The sequence below is a fragment of the Bombina bombina genome, chromosome 2 (assembly GCF_027579735.1).
Source record: "Bombina bombina isolate aBomBom1 chromosome 2, aBomBom1.pri, whole genome shotgun sequence".
NCBI classification, from domain to species: domain Eukaryota; kingdom Metazoa; phylum Chordata; class Amphibia; order Anura; family Bombinatoridae; genus Bombina; species Bombina bombina.
The window spans coordinates 946,089,276-946,097,314 of NC_069500.1; positions in this window are offsets into that span (position 1 = coordinate 946,089,276).

Sequence of the window (8,039 nt, forward strand, 5' to 3'; positions counted from 1 at the left end):
TCAGCAAGCTACTACTGTTCTGCCCTCTTCTGGATACATTCCCAATTGCATACTTTGATTTGTCTGGTGCTGTAAGAGAACAATAGCAAATTCAATAGTAAGTCTCCAGTCACCATCTTACATACACACTAAATAATATCAATGCCAGTGGGTTATTTAAATAGTCACATACATATGTATTTAACCCCTTAGTGACCAGACCATTTTTCAATTTTCTTACCCTTAAACACTTTGAGATGGTAATATAAAATGATAAACTGTATATATAAAAACAACTCTGCAATATACTTTCATTATTTATTTTGTCCTCTTTGCCTGTAATTCCATTCTGAAATTGTGAGCTTTTCAGTTCCTGTTAGAAATGGAAGTGCAGAACACTGTTAAATCCAGCACAACCATTGGCTGCACACTCTAATTGCCTATGTATAACTATCCCTAATTGGCCACTGCAGAGAAGGTAACACAAGTTACAACATGGCAGCTCCCAGTGTTTTATAGACACTAAAACTTTACACTTTTTTTGTCACTTTTTAAACAACTAATGAAACTTTAAAAAATACATCTACATGTTAGTCATGGACTAATCTTTTCTTTGAATGTATCATTCTATCTAGCATGTATTTAGTGTTTAATGTCCCTTTAAGGACCAGGGCTATTTTTACATTTCTGCGGTGTTTGTATTTAGTTGTAATTTTCCTCTTACTCATTTACTGTACCCACACATATTATATACCATTTGTTTCGCCATTAAATGGACATTCTAAAGATACCATTATTTTTATCATATCATATAATTTACAATAAAGAAATGATAAAATATGATGAAAAAAATTGAAAAAACACACTTTTTGTAACTTTGACCCCCAAAATCTGTTACACATCTACAACAACCAAAAACACCAATGCTAAATAGTTTCTACATTTTATATAGGGCAATAAGTGCAAGTAGCACTTTGCTATTTCCAAACCATTTTTTTTTTTTCAAAATTAGCGATAGTTACATTGTAATACTTATATCTGTTAGGAATCCCAGAATAACCCTTCCCATGTATATATTTTTTTTAGTAATCAACCCAAAGTATTGATCTAGGCCACTTTTGGTATATTTCATGCCACGATTTCACCGAAAAATGCGATCAAATAAAAAAAATTGTAAATTTTTTCACAAAATTTTTCACAAACTTTAAGTTTCTCACTGAACTTATTTACAAACAGCTTGTGCAGTTATGGGACAAATCGTTGTAAATGCTTCTCTGGGATCCCCTTTGTTCAGAAATAGTAGACATTTCTGGCTTTGGCATTACTTTTTGGTAATTAGAAGGCCGCTAAATGCCCCTGCGCACCACACTTGTATTATGCCCAGCAGTTAAGGGTTTAATTAGGTAGCTTGTAGGGTTAATTTTAGCTTTAATGTAGAGATCAGCCTCCCACCTGATACATCCCACCCTCTGATCCCTCCCTGACCCCCTTCAAACAGCTCTCTTCCCTCCCCCACCTCACAATTGTCACTGCCATCTTAAGTATTGGCAGAAAGTCTGCCAGTATAAAAATAAAGGTGGGTTTTTTTTCAAGGATTTTTTTTTAAATAGATTTTGAGTGTAGGATCCCCCATTACCCCCAACCTCCCTGATCCCCCAACAGCTCTCTAAGTCTTCCCCCTCAACCCCTCTACAGGAACAGGATCCAGAAACATGCACTAGCGATGGGCCGCCACCCGCCTCCCTGCAATGGCTCGCAACCACCAACGATCCACACTATATATATATATATATATATATATATAATATAGCAGAAATAAATGAATACTCCCTCCAAGATCAACCACCTGGGTGCAGACCAGCATAGAATAGTCCTGAACAAAGGATACACTCTCAGGATATTCAATCAAAAGTGTCAGTATTATTGGAAATCATCTCTTTAATCAGATCTGATGAAAGGGATGATTTATCTCTGAAACGTCATCCAATAAACCTGACACATTTGATTGAAAATCCTGAGAGTGCATCCTTTGTTCAGGACTATATACAGGGAGTGCAGAATTATTAGGCAAATGAGTAATTTGACCACATCATCCTCTTTATGCATGTTGTCTTACTCCAAGCTGTATAGGCTTGAAAGCCTACTACCAATTAAGCATATTAGGTGATGTGCATCTCTGTAATGAGAAGGGGTGTGGTCTAATGACATCAACACCCTATATCAGGTGTGCATAATTATTAGGCAACTTCCTTTCCTTTGGCAAAATGGGTCAAAAGAAGGACTTGACAGGCTCAGAAAAGTAAAAAATAGTGAGATATCTTGCAGAGGGATGCAGCACTCTTAAAATTGCAAAGCTTCTGAAGCGTGATCATCGAACAATCAAGCGTTTCATTCAAAATAGTCAACAGGGTCGCAAGAAGCGTGTGGAAAAACCAAGGCGCAAAATAACTGCCCATGAACTGAGAAAAGTCAAGCGTGCAGCTGCCAAGATGCCACTTGCCACCAGTTTGGCCATATTTCAGAGCTGCAACATCACTGGAGTGCCCAAAAGCACGTGCAATACTCAGAGACATGGCCAAGGTAAGAAAGGCTGAAAGATGACCACCACTGAACAAGACACACAAGCTGAAACGTCAAGACTGGGCCAAGAAATATCTCAAGACTGATTTTTCTAAGGTTTTATGGACTGATGAAATGAGAGTGAGTCTTGATGGGCCAGATGGATGGGCCCGTGGCTGGATTGGTAAAGGGCAGAGAGCTCCAGTCCGACTCAGACGCCAGCAAGGTGGAGGTGGAGTACTGGTTTGGGCTGGTATCATCAAAGATGAGCTTGTGGGGTCTTTTCTGGTTGAGGATGGAGTCAAGCTCAACTCCCAGTCCTACTGCCAGTTTCTGGAAGACACCTTCTTCAAGCAGTGGTACAGGAAGAATTCTGCATCCTTCAAGAAAAACATGATTTTCATGCAGGACAATGCTCCATCACACGCGTCCAAGTACTCCACAGCGTGGCTGGCAAGAAAGGGTATAAAAGAAGAAAATCTAATGACATGGCCTCCTTGTTCACCTGATCTGAACCCCATTGAGAACCTGTGGTCCATCATCAAATGTGAGATTTACAAGGAGGGAAAACAGTACACCTCTCTGAACAGTGTCTGGGAGGCTGTGGTTGCTGCTGCACGCAATGTTGATGGTGAACAGATCAAAACACTGACAGAATCCATGGATGGCAGGCTTTTGAGTGTCCTTGCAAAGAAAGGTGGCTATATTGGTCACTGATTTGTTTTTGTTTTGTTTTTGAATGTCAGAAATGTATATTTGTGAATGTTGAGATGTTATATTGGTTTCACTGGTAAAAATAAATAATTGAAATGGGTATATATTTGTTTTTTGTTAAGTTGCCTAATAATTATGCATATATATATATATATACAGTCATATGCAAAAGCTTAGGCATCCCTTACAATTTCCATGATTTTCATTTATAAATAATTGGGTGTTTGGATCAGCAATTTCATTTTGAGCTATCAAATAACTGAAGGACACAGTAATATTCCAGTAGTGAAATTAGGTTTATTGGATTAACAGGAAATGTGCAATATGCATCAAAATGAAATTAGACAGGTGCATAAATTTGGGCACCCTTGTCATTTTGTTGATTTGAATACATGTAACTACCTAGCACTGATTAATTGGAAAACACAATTGATTTGGTGAGCCCATTAAGCCTTGAACTTCATAGACAGGTGCATTCAATCATGAGAAAAGGTATTTAAGGTGGACAATTGCAATTTGTTGTTCTCTTTGACTCTCCTCTGAAGAGTGGCAACATGGGGGCCTCAAAACAACTCTCAAATGACCTGAAAACAAAGATTGTTCAACATTATGGTTTAGGGGAAGGCACTTTGCACAAGAAGAAGCTGTATGGGAGAGTGATGCGGAAGAAGCCTTTTCTGCACACACGCCACAAACCCACATTTGGACAAGCCAGTTTCATTTTGGAAGAAGGTGCTGTGGACTGATTAAACAAAGTTGTTTGTTCATAACAAGGGGCGCTATGCATGGCGGCAAAAGAACACAGCGTTCCGAGACAAACACTTGCTACCCACAGTAAAATTTGGTGAATGTTCCATCATGCTGTGGGGCTGTGTGGCCAGTGCCGGTACTGGGAATCTTGTTAAAGTTGAGGGTCGCATGGATTCCACTCAATATCAGCAGATACTTGAGTATAATGTTGAGGAATCAGTCACAAAGTTGAAGTTACGCCGAGGCTGGATATTTTAACAAGACAACGACCCAAAACACTGCTCAAAATCTACTCTGGCATTTATGTAGAGGAACAAGTATAATGTTATGGAATGGCCATCCATGTCCCCATACCTGAATATCATTGAAAATCTGTGGGGTGAATTGAAGCGGGCTGTCCATGCTCGGCAACCATCAAACCTAACTGAACTGGAGATGTTTTGCCAGGAGGAATGGTCCAAAATACCTTCATCCTTAATCCAGACACTTATTACAGGCTATAGGAAGCGTCTAGAGGCTGTTATTTCTGCTAAAGGAGGCTCTACTAAATATTGATGCAATATTTCTATTGGGGTGCCCAAATTTATGCACCTGTCTAATTTCGTTTTGATGCATATTGCATATTTTCTGTTAATCCAATAAACCTCATTTCACTACTGAAATATTACTGTGTCCTTCAGTTATTTGATAGATCAAAATGAAATTGCTGATCCAAACAACCAATTATTTATAAATGAAAATCATGGAAATTGTCAGCGGTGCCTAAACTTTTGCATACGACTGTATATATATATATATATATATATATATATATAGACAACACATTATAAAAGCCCATAAACCCTGTAGCATATGATATAGGGCCGAATGATCTTAATCTTTCCGCTCTAGTGAGATGATCTAAGAGGTCCAGTCAGTACTGTGAGGTTAATGTAAGAGTTTTATAAAGGCAGATTTTACCTTGCAAGCTGTTAATTTTACCATGTTTATAATGTCCAAAAAGGGTTTTGTGGAATATCTCGTCTTGCCCAAAAGTTTTTTCAGCAAGCCCATAGCCATCTAGTATGTGCATGATGTGGTATTTTCATATATTAAAGTGCGCACCATTTCCTCTTCATCAGAACTATGATAGCCAACAAACTGCTGGTTCAGATTACACCAGAAAGACTCACAAACTTTATCATTCTTCAAAATATGAACCCCATATGTTTTCTTTCATGCTTTAGAAAGAGCATGCAATTTTAAACAACTTTCTAATATACTTCTATTATCTAATTTGCTTCATTCTCTTGATATCCTTTGCTGAAAAGCATATATAGATAGGCTAATTAGCTGTGGATTGGTGGCTGCACATAGATGCCTCGTGTGATTGGCTCATCTGTGTGCATTGCTATTTCTTAAAAAAAGGATATCAAAAGAATGAAGCAAATCAGATAATCAAAGTAAATTGGAATGTTGTTTAAAATTGTATCCTCTATCTGAATCATGAAAGATAAATTTTGGGTTTAATGTCCCTTTAAGAGAGTTTTAACCTATTTGAAGATGCAGCACTTCTATAAGTTCCTATTTTACCTATTTGAAGATGCAACACTTCTATAAGTTCCAAATAATAATTAGACATAATGTTTAGGAGTCCCTCACTGTATGAAATCTATTCCAACAGAAATGTGTCTACAAAGTTTTTTATGACTTTTAATCTCAATGTATTCTTTTATCATTTGATATTCCTTCTTGTTGCCATGAAAATGTGGCCATATACTGTTCATCTAAAAGATAATACATTACAACAGTACAGTGAAATTCTATTTTCTTCAAACACATTACTAATTAAAGTTGTTATACTACAAATACAGTAAATATAAACTATTGCAAATTATATATTTTGTGAATAAGCATATCCTTAAGCACACTTAAATAGCATGTATTATGTATGCTTAGTAAATAATTGTTAGGACTCTACAGTAAATGTAAAAAATGTAATTTACCTGTATAGTATATTTTCTCACTGTTTAATAAAGATTATAATTATTACTACATATTGTACTTTACTGTGCTAATGTTGATTCACAACCAAAGGTATCAGTTGTAATAACATAATAATGTATGGGAAGAGAACTGGTTGGGGAGGGATCAGGTAGGGATCAGGGGGTGGAAAGTGTCAGGTGAAAGGGTAATCTCTACACCAAAACTAAAATTAACCTTGCAAGCTACCTGTTTAACCCCTTTACTGCCTGGGAATAATGGAAGTGTGGTGAGCAGCTGCAATTAGCGGCCTTCTAATTACCAAAAAGCAATGGCAAAGCCATATATATCTGCTATTTCTGAACAAAGGGGATCCCAGAGAAGCGTTTAACAATATTTGTGCCATAATTGCACAAGCAGTATGTAAATAATTTCAGTGAGAAACCCAAAGTTTGTGAACAACTTAACAATTTTTTTTATTTGATTGCATTTGGCGGTAAAGTGGTGGCATGTAATATACAAAAATGTGCCTAGATCAATACCTTGGGTTGTCTACTTTAAAAAATATATATAGTTTTGACAAGTAAATAAAACATTTAAAATAAAAACAAGATTCTATTTATGTTAAAATAGAGTGACTGCAAAAATGCTAAAAATGCTCAGGTATTTTGGGCAAGTTCTTTTCTAAAAGTTCCGGTAGTGAAGGGGTTAACATCCCTTTAAAAACCAAAACATATATCACAAAAACAGAAAATATAATGGATAATAAAATAAAAATCTGTAAGATGAAACAAATAAAAACATATATGCACCATTTCTTTAAATGACGTCTGGAGTAGAAAATACCAAAAACAAAGCATATAAACACTTTGCATTAGCTAATCAATGGGACTGGAGTACACCACACGCACAAGGTGTAAGGAGGCACACGGCAAACACCAAGAAATACATGAAAAAATCTAATGTTATTTTATTATTTATTGTTTTTATTATTATTAATTTATTATTTATTTTTGCATTCAAAAGTTGTCCAATTTTATATGTTTATTGCAACTAAAATGTTTTTGGGTCCCCTTAAATAATTTAGTAAATGGAGATTTTTTTTAGCATTACCAGACATTAACAAACATTTCCTTTTTAAGTGCCTTAGCCTGAGTTTATGATTCAATTACAGTGTGGTGTGCATCTAATTACAATGTAATTACTGCTCAGTAGCTTCTAGACTCACAAATACCTTAAAATGTAATCGCTTTCCTTTTTCCATCATTTGAACTTGGCTCCTGCGGTGTACGAATTCTTCAGTTCCTTTTTGCTTAATTAAACAATCATTGTAGTCAATGCTACAGGAATGAATGCATATTTTGTATTTAATTTTTGTTAATTTACATTCAGGAATCAATTTAGATCTTTAAGATATAATCACGTCAATAAGTGCATTTACAGTGTCCTGGGTAGTAATCACTTAGGTAAGGGAAATTAAGGTTTCCTAAGTAAAGAAAAATGTGTATTAGAAAATCAATAGTGTGTTAAAATGAGATCACCCTAAATCAAGGTTAGAATAATGTATTTCTTTATATATTGGTAATAATAAATAGTAATAACAGCAACAATTTCAAGTGTTTATGATATATATATGGTTATATTTATATTTAACTGGTTAAATCAAGTCTTGCATTTCACTTAATATTCTGTGTGATACTTCATCTGTAAAACATTTAATCACAAAAATAATTTTCATATAGTTATCGAAGGAAAACCCCCCAAAAATAAATAAATATTCAACTTCACTGCTCTGGAAGTTGAATGTTTACACAAAAACAGAAAAGATAAGACAAGCGCAACATAGATCTAAGCGCAGATTATAATTTTTGTTTATTATAAGCCCAAACGCATATAAGGCTACTAACAAGCTGTAAGTTAAACACATGCACATCAGCATCAAAGTAAATCCATAGGTAGGAATGGGTACAGGATAATTACACCAACCGCTCCTTTATGACCCGGATAGTACTTGAGTCCAGAGTTTGCAGGAAAAGACAGTCCTCTGATATAACTAGGGTTGTCACCTCAGCCAT